We start from the raw sequence: 10,196 nt of genomic DNA on the forward strand, positions 1-10,196 counted from the left end.
AGTTCTCAAACTGGACAAAAGGAGACACTACATGCAACTATCTGGCCCCTGTACAATAAGCAGGGCCTGCACAGGTACAAAGCCACTCAAGATCAACTTTAATAATAACCATTGAGTCAATCTGATCAGAAGCACGTTTCATGGATAATTAGGTAAATTTGCCTGATGTTTGTCTCTCACAGTTTGCAGCATACCTACCCAACAGGAAACAGAAGTTTCACTTGGAGAATACCCAGAGATACTAGACTGCAAGCCTCTGTACTGATATCTGATACTTCCAGATAAGAGATGAGATTCAAGATCTCAGCAGGCCTATTTTGCTGTTTAGGAGTTGAGCTCTCTCCTCACCTCCTGCAACCAAGATCAGGGTGCCTGATCTCTCCTGATTGATCTGATAGTCTTGGTTCCAAATGATCCAAACCTGTATTGAGGTCCCCACAGACTCTCAAAAAGCTGGTACAAGATAAGGGCACAACAGTATAGGAGGATATGCCAGCATCTGAGCCATGGGAAGTTACTCTAGTTTATGATCAGCTAATTGCTAGGAATGAGAAATTCATTAGTTTTTTATTGCATGGCCTCTGGCTTAATAGCTTTTTTAGTAGTCATCAGTTTTCATTCCCAAGACTGGTTGCTACTACTTTTCTCCTGTTAAACGAAGTTTACTTTGGGTTTTTTCCCCCTGCCTAAAGCATTTCTAACACAGTAAACTTACCTTGATGTGCCTTTTCCCACCGCTTTTGTAAAATGATCGTGTCATGCCCCTCCCTGCAGTGAGGAGATGTAATATCATCCATATCTGCACACTAAAATTCTTCAGCAGCTTGTCAAGTATACTTAGCACCATCTGAATGTGAGCACATTCTGAAGAAAAGGTTTGTTTTATCGCACAAAGAGGTAAGATTGTGATAACCAGACTACAACACCCTCCAAAAGAAGGTGAGACTCATGCTGAGTTGATATGTTTCTTTGAGAGGGTTCTTACATGAGGCCCTAAACTGACTTGGGATATTTCCCCAATCAAGCAAAGCAAAATTCTTTGTGTGTGCTTTTTGTACTTGTCTTTTCTATCTCAGTAGAAGAGGAAAGACCAGCTCTACATGGACAAATCACCATTCTGCTGCGAAGCATGCCTCCATTAGATTTTTGCTAACCTTGAGTGAAAAAATATCTAATCACAATTTTCTGGTGGCTTTGTCTCCAGGAAAAGTAAGCTTGAGACTGCTCCTAGCAACCACCATTATATCTTTGCCATCCTCCTGAGAATTCTGCTGGTTCAATTTTTACAGTCTAACCTTGAATTATCAATATTACTTTTTAGCTCTGCTGAAAAAAAATAATAGAACATACAGAGTAACTAAGCTTTTTTTAAAAAAAAAACCTAGAAATTTAACTACCCTTTCCCCCTCTGGCACTTTTCCCCCCTATGCTTTTGATTTCTCTCCTAAGAATAAAAGCAAGCAAATGACAGCATTTTCCTTTTCTTTAATTCAAGCAAAGCAAAGTTATTCAAGGGCATTACAGCTTATAAGAACTAGTCAGTTGAGTGTGCCCATATTTAGTTGTCTCTCTGTGATCTACCTGATTTATTGGTTTATCTCTTTAGCATATTTATATTCCACTTTTCTCCCAGATGGGAAAAGGAATATATGATTTGTCTCAGGATTATCAAACATATATCCGAAAAATACATATTTGGAATTATTGAGGTATATTCAAATATATCTGGCATATAGGGATATATTCAGATAAACTAGTATTTATATTACCAAATTATCTGGATATATTTGGGAATATCTTGGAATCATGTTTTATTTTATTTATTTTTTTAAACTTTTATTGATTAACCAAAACAAAACTCACAAAATGTACAATACTCCAATACCCATAATATCTTTAAAACTTAAAATTTAAAAAAAAATTCATTGCAGCAGCTTGTTCCCTTCCACCTTTTTTTTTTTTTTGCAGGCTTCCCAGGCAACAAGAGGAGGGAGGAGGGAGGCAGCATTCATGTGTCTGTATCTGTGTCAGTATTGCTTGCCTACCTCATGCCATTGCCAGGTCTGGCTGCTGCTTTACTGGCTTGCTGTGCTGGATGCTGGGATTCTCTGGTTTGATGTTGGTTCTGTTGTGCTTGCAAGAGTGACCCTTGCTCCAGTTTGGGTTTGCTGGGATTCTCTGCTTTGACATTAGTTCCGGGGGGGCTTTGTTGGTTCAACTGGCATTGGGACTGGCTTTGTCCAAGGTCCTGTGTGCTGTGTGTTTGATTAATGTTTCCTTGCTCTGGAAAGCCTTGGAATCTGCCACCTGGATAGGAAACAATGGAGAGTGGCTGGAGGCACCTTGTTTAGGAGCCCATAGAATTGGACCTCTGGATCCAATCTTCTTGCAATTTGGGAGGGCTTTATTGGACAGGAAGGAATAAGTTCCCTGTAATTTTGATGGTGTTTGCTTGAAAAATGGCCCCTTCAGCCCCCGGATATTTTCCCCAATAGGGAACAATGGGCCAAATATATACAAGATTCTAAAAAAAACCTAAATCTGAATACTAAATTGGACCTGAATATCAGGAATACTGAATATTTATCGTGTTTCTGATACCCAGAGCAGAATAATAACAATTCATTTTGCTGCATACCCCTAAATAAGAACCCAAAACAACAAGCAATACACAAAGAAAAAAAAAACAAGAAAGGGAAGAAAGGTTTCCAATAGTCGAGCAGATATGCTTACTTCACTGGCTGATCTGCCTAGCTCTAGGCCAGGTCCTCAGGCTAAAAGCCAAAAGACAAAAGCACTTTGATTGGTGCCTCTGGGAACTCCCAGGCCTTATGTACCTGTGTGTAGAGAGGAGAACAAACTTAGCAAGATGCTATTCTGCAAGCTAAGTAACAGGATCTTCCCCAATTCCTCCCTTACCAGATGACCTCGTAACCTCAACAATCATGATCAGCTCTGTCATGAGGCAAAGTGAGTCTCTTCCTCAGGTGGCTCTTTGGGAGAAGATGCAAATCAGCACAGAGGTCTGAAACAGAAGGACTCAGATCTCTTCAGGTGAGATTGGGAAACCCTTCCTGTTCAAATAGACAGTTATCCTAACAAACAAAGGCAGCTGCAACAAAGACTGTATCTACCCAGTAAGGAACTAGAAATGCAGCTTCTGGTCAGAAGTCAGAGTCTTAAGGGAGGAGTTATTGTTGTTGACAGTTTATCCCACAGTTGCTTGCAATAAAGCCTGAGTCAGTAATGCTAGGCCTTTCTTTTTTGAATGCACCACCAAAGGACCTCCTTTTACAAGATGTGAGAGAGATGGGGAGTCAGCTCTCCATTCACACCTGAAGAGATTTGGGCCCTTTCCAGAGCAAAGAGCTCTCACCTTCTCTTTTCACAGCAGTGTGTAACAAAAGCCTTCATGCTAAAATGCTTTTTGGAGAGGATGTGGCTCAGCGATAGAGCATTTGCTTTGTGAGCACAGCATTCCATGTTCAAGTCCCAGAAGGCCCTTAAAAGGATCGGGCAGTAGATGATGTGAAAGACCTCTGCCTGAGACCCTGGAGAACGGCTGCCAATTGGAGTACACAACACTGAACTAAATAGATTAAGGGCCTGACTCTTTATAAGGCAGCTTGATGTGTTACCTCCACTCTACCCCACCCCCATTGGTTGGGCACCAGTGCAGTTCAGCCAGTGATGCTTTGATCTACACTTGAATTACAGGGGACAGCACTACAGCATCCATAGCTCAAGCAGAGCCTTGAATGAATGTATCACTGTTGATTGCATGAGCTGCAATGTGTGCTAACATTCTCATGACATCTTTCACTGCAGAGACAGCTCGAGGGAGAGGGGTGACGGAGGAAAAGCAACAAACAGGCAGAGGTGTCAGCTGGAGTCAACAGGCCACCACATTATTGGTTACAGTGTTAGGAGCACTGGCTCAGCATGGATCCCAGCACTGGCTGACCCTCCTTCCAGCTGATGACCCCTTGCCCCTTCAGACTTCCTGCTGAAAGGGGGAACTGCGGGGTGACAGTAAGTGGGATTCAACATGAGCATAAGCCTCTGCATGATTCCCCTGTCACCTGGGAGCTGGCATGCCCTGACAACCCCCCATGCTGAGTTTGTCCTTGCTATGCCTCACCCCAAGATCTCTTATGGGGATCTTCAGCTATGGGGCCGGGCACACAGGCTCTGTTTTCCCCCGCAAAGGATCCAGGCCTAATGCCAAAACCTCCACAAGAGCCCCAAAATAGCTCCTGTCAAAGCTCCTAAAGCTGCAACCAACCCCTCAGCCCGTCTGTCACATCCTGCAGGCAAATGTCCTATCCCCAGCTGGACAGGTGCACCACATGGGGTGGTACAATGCCTCCAGCAAAAATCCCCAAAGGGCTGCTGATCTGCCATGGACATGAACGTGAGGGACAAAACAATTGTTAAAGTAGTGATCAAACTTGCAGTGAGGGCACTGGCACTTCCCTTGGTTATACTCCCAACAGGTTCCCTGAATGTACTTCCATCTGCTACCCCACTATCCCACCCTCAATGGTTCAGACTTGCCCCTCATGTGGGCCCCCACCACTCATAACCACAGCTTCTGGTTAATGAGATCCCAATGTGCCCTGGCACTGTGTGAAGCACGCTTATGGAATGCCTTGTCATAGTCAATGGCAGTCCTTTCCCTGTGAAGGCCCATGCCCACAGAACATTCACCATGTGGTTCGATTACCAGCCCCTTTCGGGCTGAACCACACCCATGACAATGGTTTAGCTCTCCAACTAATTGGCAAACATCCATTCCACCTGGCCCATCTCTCCCTCCACGAAGGGCAAGCTCCCCTGGCAGCCTTAACCACTGCCTGGGGTGAGGCCTCAACAGCCTCTGGGGCTGCAGCCTCCAATGCTGCCCTGGACTCGGAGACACCCAACTGCTCCACCCTTCCTGTTAATAATTCCAGGACCCTGGACAAGCCCAGTAGGGTGCAGTACCTCTGAAGAAAGTCCCTTTGCAGGCCTTGAAGCCAGGCTCCCCATTACTTGTTGGCTGCCGAGGTCTCAGTGGCCAAGGCTGGCATTGGCCTTGAAGGACACCCCCACCCACCATCCATTCTGCCCAGAGGCCCAGAGGATTGTGGCAGTTCAAGGGGCCTTGCCTCTCTGACATGGCTGTCCTGGTGCCCTGGCCTGTGGAGGCCATTCAGGGTCTTGAGTCCCATGGCAGGAAGCCTCCCCATCCACCTGCTTGGGAGGCATGCCTGAATCCCAGCTGGGACTGCCTGAAAGGTGAGGGCTGGCAGCTGCTTCTCCTTCTCCCAACCCGAAGAACAAACGTGCGTGTGTGAGGTGGAGGGCACCCAAAAGACAAGAGGAAAGGAGGTGTGTGGAGCCAAGCGAGAACAGCGGCCCCCTCTACCTCAATGTGGCAGCTCCTACTGCTGGGTGACCCCCCCAAATCATGCATGATTGCATGCTACACCTCCCAGTCCTGCTGCCACGGTGCTGCTTAGTCCTCCCCAAAGACTGAGCCTCCTGAGCCACCGCTGGTGAGGTGCCGCCCTCCAATGTTCCTTGAGGTGCCCAAGATCTCTGTACCATATGCCAGTCAGAACTCAACTGTCACCTAGGCCTGGCCGGCCACCTGCTTTATAACTGGCACACCTGATAGAAGCCTGCACTTTCCAGGTCTGTCGACAAAGCCTGCCCACAACCCCAGCTGGCCCTGTGCTGATTGGCTGGCTGGGGGTTCAAATTACGGCTTGCCATGCAAGCTGCAGGAGCCTCCAGGGGCTGGCCGGGAAAGTTGGTGGCAGCCGCACCCACATCCCCCACCACATGGCCTGCACTTTGGCCCCCAGTGAGTTCTGGGGTCAGAGCTTTATGTCGATGAAATGTATTCATGAGAACTCAGTGGCTTGTGCCCCTTGACCTTGAGATCATACCTCTTTACCTTCAAACCTATTGTTTGTTTGTTTATCAAATTGTACAGGCCCTAATGCCAAATAAAATCAGATTTTTTTAAAAAAATGGGTTCAGATGGCTGAAAAGAAATTCCTACTGGAAACTATGAAACCAACTTCATGTTGATTCTTACATTTGACAAGTGAAACAAATGTCCATCTCTCTGCCGGAGCCGGTAAATGAGCTCGCTAGTAAAATTCATCAAAGCAGCCATGTACTTCTGAATAAACAGGCACAGCTTCTGAACAGCTAATGAAACAGGAAGACTGGAGAGCTCTGAGTAAAACACCTATTCAGATGGTAGCAACACAATCCTTCCATTTTTGGAGTGACCAGAAATTATAGAACTTCCTTGTGCCTCACAGTACAATCCTACGCTGAGTTAAATTGAAGTCCATTGAAGTCAATGGGCTTAGAAGGATGGAACTCTGCTTAAGCTGCTCTGCTTGTGAAGTGATATTTAACTTCTGAATATTTAGCTATATTATCATTTTTGTTTGGTTTGGGACATCCCATGATATACCAGAAAATCCCCATTGGCTCTTTTTTGAGGGATACCATTCAGCAGTCATTCCTAGTTCCCTAGCCAGTTGGTTGTTTTCCAAATAGCCTTCCTTTGACGCTCCCTTTCACAGCCTCTGTATATTTCAGTTTTAATATAATTGATTCACTAAAGCCTGAGCTTTAGTCAGGGTAGGAGAAAAGAAAGATATTGTTTTGTTCAATTGGTTTCTTGAAGCCTCCTCTGTTCCTCAAGCAGTGAGTCAAATAACTGTTAACAGGTTTTCTGGGTTCTCTGTGGATGGATCGGGCTATGAAGGTTTGTGGGGGGGGCATTCCTATTGGGTTGCTGAGAAGGCTGCTGATCCCGAAATCCAGGAAGCCAAGCCACCTGGTTGCCTTGAGAACCTCAAAAATGCAAATAGAATTCATCTGCTTCAGCCAGTCTGGGACTTTGGCCATTACTTGGTGCGCTGGTTAAATTCACTGTGGGGATCTACAACAAAATAACATCTTAAATTGTACTGAGGTTGACTGATTCACCTGCCACAGCCTGCATTCTATTAGAAGAACTTTCTTTCCTTTAGAAACTCTCAACTATCTCAAAGAAAGAAAGAGGTTTTTTTTTAAAAAATTAAAACATTAAGAGTTTCATGCTTGGTCTTTGTGAAGTGAAAATCAATTTTGCTTCCTGTTGCCTCCCTTATTCTTGCATCTGAAATGGCATGGAATTGGATGAAATTTGAAGGCCCAAGGGATGTGGCAATACTGTCAAGAATGCCTGCCAAAGCCCCTTTATGGATGAAGGTTAGAGTGGATGATGGTACCCAGGCAACTGCTTTGATCATGATGTTGGAGGATGGAATTTCTAATAAATTATCCCTTCTGGCATTCAGTCACCCTCTTTGCAAACCAGATGAGGGACAGATTTTGAAAACCTCATTATAGATGGATGGATGGATGGATGGATGGATGGATGAATGGATGGATGGATGGATGGATGGATGGATGGATGGATGGATGGATGGATTCCCCTCTTTTCTCCATAGTCGGGACTCAAAGGGTCTTACATTGTTCTCCTCTCCTCCATTTTATTCTCATAACAACCCTCTGAGGTAGATTAGGCTGAGTGTGTGTGACTGGGCCAAGGTCACCCACAGTGAGCTTCCAGGGCAGAGCAGGAATTCCAACTTGGGGTCTTCCAGATCCTAGTCTGAAAGTATGGCTACTATATCATGCTGGGTCCCTGAGATGGAAGAAGCTAGAATGCAATCCCTTTATTAATAATAAACTAATACATACAAATAAATCAGCAAGCAGATGATAACTTTGAGGACTGAACACATGAAGTTGCCTTATACTGAGTCAGATCATTGATCTATCAAGGTCAGCCTTGTCTACTCTGGTAGAGGTCTATTGGGTAAAGGTCTTTCTACCTGATTCTTTTAGCCACTAACACCAAGGTCTGAACCTAGGATCTTCTACAAACAACGCAGATGCTCTGTCACTGAGCCACAGCCCCTCCTTGTTATGGGACTCATTCTGTTATTTTTTTTGGTCTTGAATTCAGCTCTTTTGGTAAATGAATTCTAAGCATTGGAGGGTGAATAGATCTCTAAGGTATAACATCTTCACAGCATTATAGAATAGAAACGTGGCTCTGCTACACATAATGTAAACACTATGGCCAAATACACAGCAGCAATACACCTGGATTTACCATTGAGTATACCATCATCATCTCAGCCATTTAACTGGGGAGTGTATTGGCCTCAGGGTGCAAAGCAGAAATGGGGGGATTGGGGTACCATGTTCCAGAAATCCTAGTCAACCTGGGGACTTAGGAAGCTGAGGACGATACTACTGGGTAATATTGAGAGCATTCCTGTTCTGATCAAGCAACTTATGTGAATGTGAAGGTAAGCATCTTAGGAATCTTTGTGTAAGAGGCTATGGTTGGACTCACTATCTACATGGTAGGCAATAACAACAAAAACAACATATGATTTATATACCACCCTTAAGGACAACTTAACACCCACTCAGAGTGGTTTACAAAGTGTGTTATTATTATCCTCACAGCAATCACCCTGTGAGGTGGGTGGGGCTGGGAAAGCTGTGACTGACCCCAGGTCACCCAGTGGGTTTTAAGGGGAGGAGTGGGGAATCATACCTGGTTCTCCAGATTAGAGTCCTGCTGCTCTTACCACTACACCAAACTGGCTCTCATAACATGTTGTCCAAATACCTGTTTGCTACATTCACATTTTATGACGTTGATTATTATTTGTTTTAACTGTCTAAAAGGACTATAGCTGCATGTTTTCAATGCATGCATGGTTTGATTATGTTTGGGAAACTGCATTGTTAAGAAAATAGACATACCGTCAGGGAATGCTGAGAAATAACCTTTTGTACAGGTTAAGTTGTTGAACAAAGCATAATCTTTGCTGTGTTCTTGAATGACAAAGGAAGGAATACAAATTTGTCAATATGCTTTTTTGAAGTGTTGTTAATGCCCTTATAAGATTTACTTAAATAAACAGACATACACACACATTGCTGCTGCACAGAGCTGCTGCAGCACAGTAGTTAAATGGTTTGGCTGCAAATCAGCACTCTACTGGTTCGAATCCCTCTACTGCTTTAAGCTCAGTAGGTGGCCTTGGGTAAGCCACTCCTCTCAGTCCCAGCTCCCCCCAGCTGTATTGTGGGGATAATAATAGCACTAACTTGTTCACCGCTCTGGGTGAGGCACTAATATGTCTAGAAGAGTGGTATATAAGTGCAATTATCATTATTGCAACCCTAAACAGAGTTACACCCTTCTGGAAAGGTGCAACTCTGCTGAAGATGGAACTGGAAGCACACCTGTAAAAATCTATTGGGTAAAAATGACCACAACATGTTCCTTTCATCACCATGGCTTGTGAAACCAATTTGAGTACAGCAGTTGTGGTGGCTTCTGTGAAATGGTTTCCAATTATGGCAGCTCAAGGAATTTTGTGGAGGAGGGTATTGTTCGTTTTTTGCAGTCTTGGAGGTGAATGCTAAGTAATCTTGAGGAGGAAATCTTATACCTTCTGGCTAAGTACTGAGCAGACAAAAGGCAAGCAAATGCCTAGAAAGAATCTGACAAAGGACCTGCAAATGAGGTTGAATGTCCAATGAATAAATAAATGAAATTATGCATATTTTATATTATAGTGTTAAAGACTCATAAAACCTAGGCCTTAGCTGGAAGATTCTAGGGATAGGGCTGATCTCTATCGGGCAGAAGAGGGAACTGAGGAGACTGACCGGTGTACAAAAAGTATTTGTTCTTTTCTTCCTTCAGGGCAGATATGGAGATGGTTTATTTAGAATTCAGACCTCCATCTCAGTTTCACCAGGCACTTGTTACGAAAACTGTGGATAAGCCATCCCTGAGATCTTCTGGGTGAGACAAAAGCTGCCTCCACTTTGAAAGCTGCAAAACATTAATAACAAGAAACATCAACTCGAAAGTGAAGATTAAGCAGAGCATGGAATAAGAAGTTGTGAGGTTTTTCCCACTTTTTTTTTTGGCTTCTTTTCTCCAAAATGAAAAGAGATTAGCAATACTTGGCTTCAGAATTGAGCTTGGAGATAGCTGGATTTAATCCTTTGAAATGATGAATAAACATATTGTAAAGAGGGCTGGAGGGTGCAGGCATAGAATGAGGAATGTGTCTCACCAAGCTAAAAAACAAACAAACCAT

The sequence above is a fragment of the Eublepharis macularius genome, chromosome 4 (assembly GCF_028583425.1).
Source record: "Eublepharis macularius isolate TG4126 chromosome 4, MPM_Emac_v1.0, whole genome shotgun sequence".
Classification (NCBI taxonomy): domain Eukaryota; kingdom Metazoa; phylum Chordata; class Lepidosauria; order Squamata; family Eublepharidae; genus Eublepharis; species Eublepharis macularius.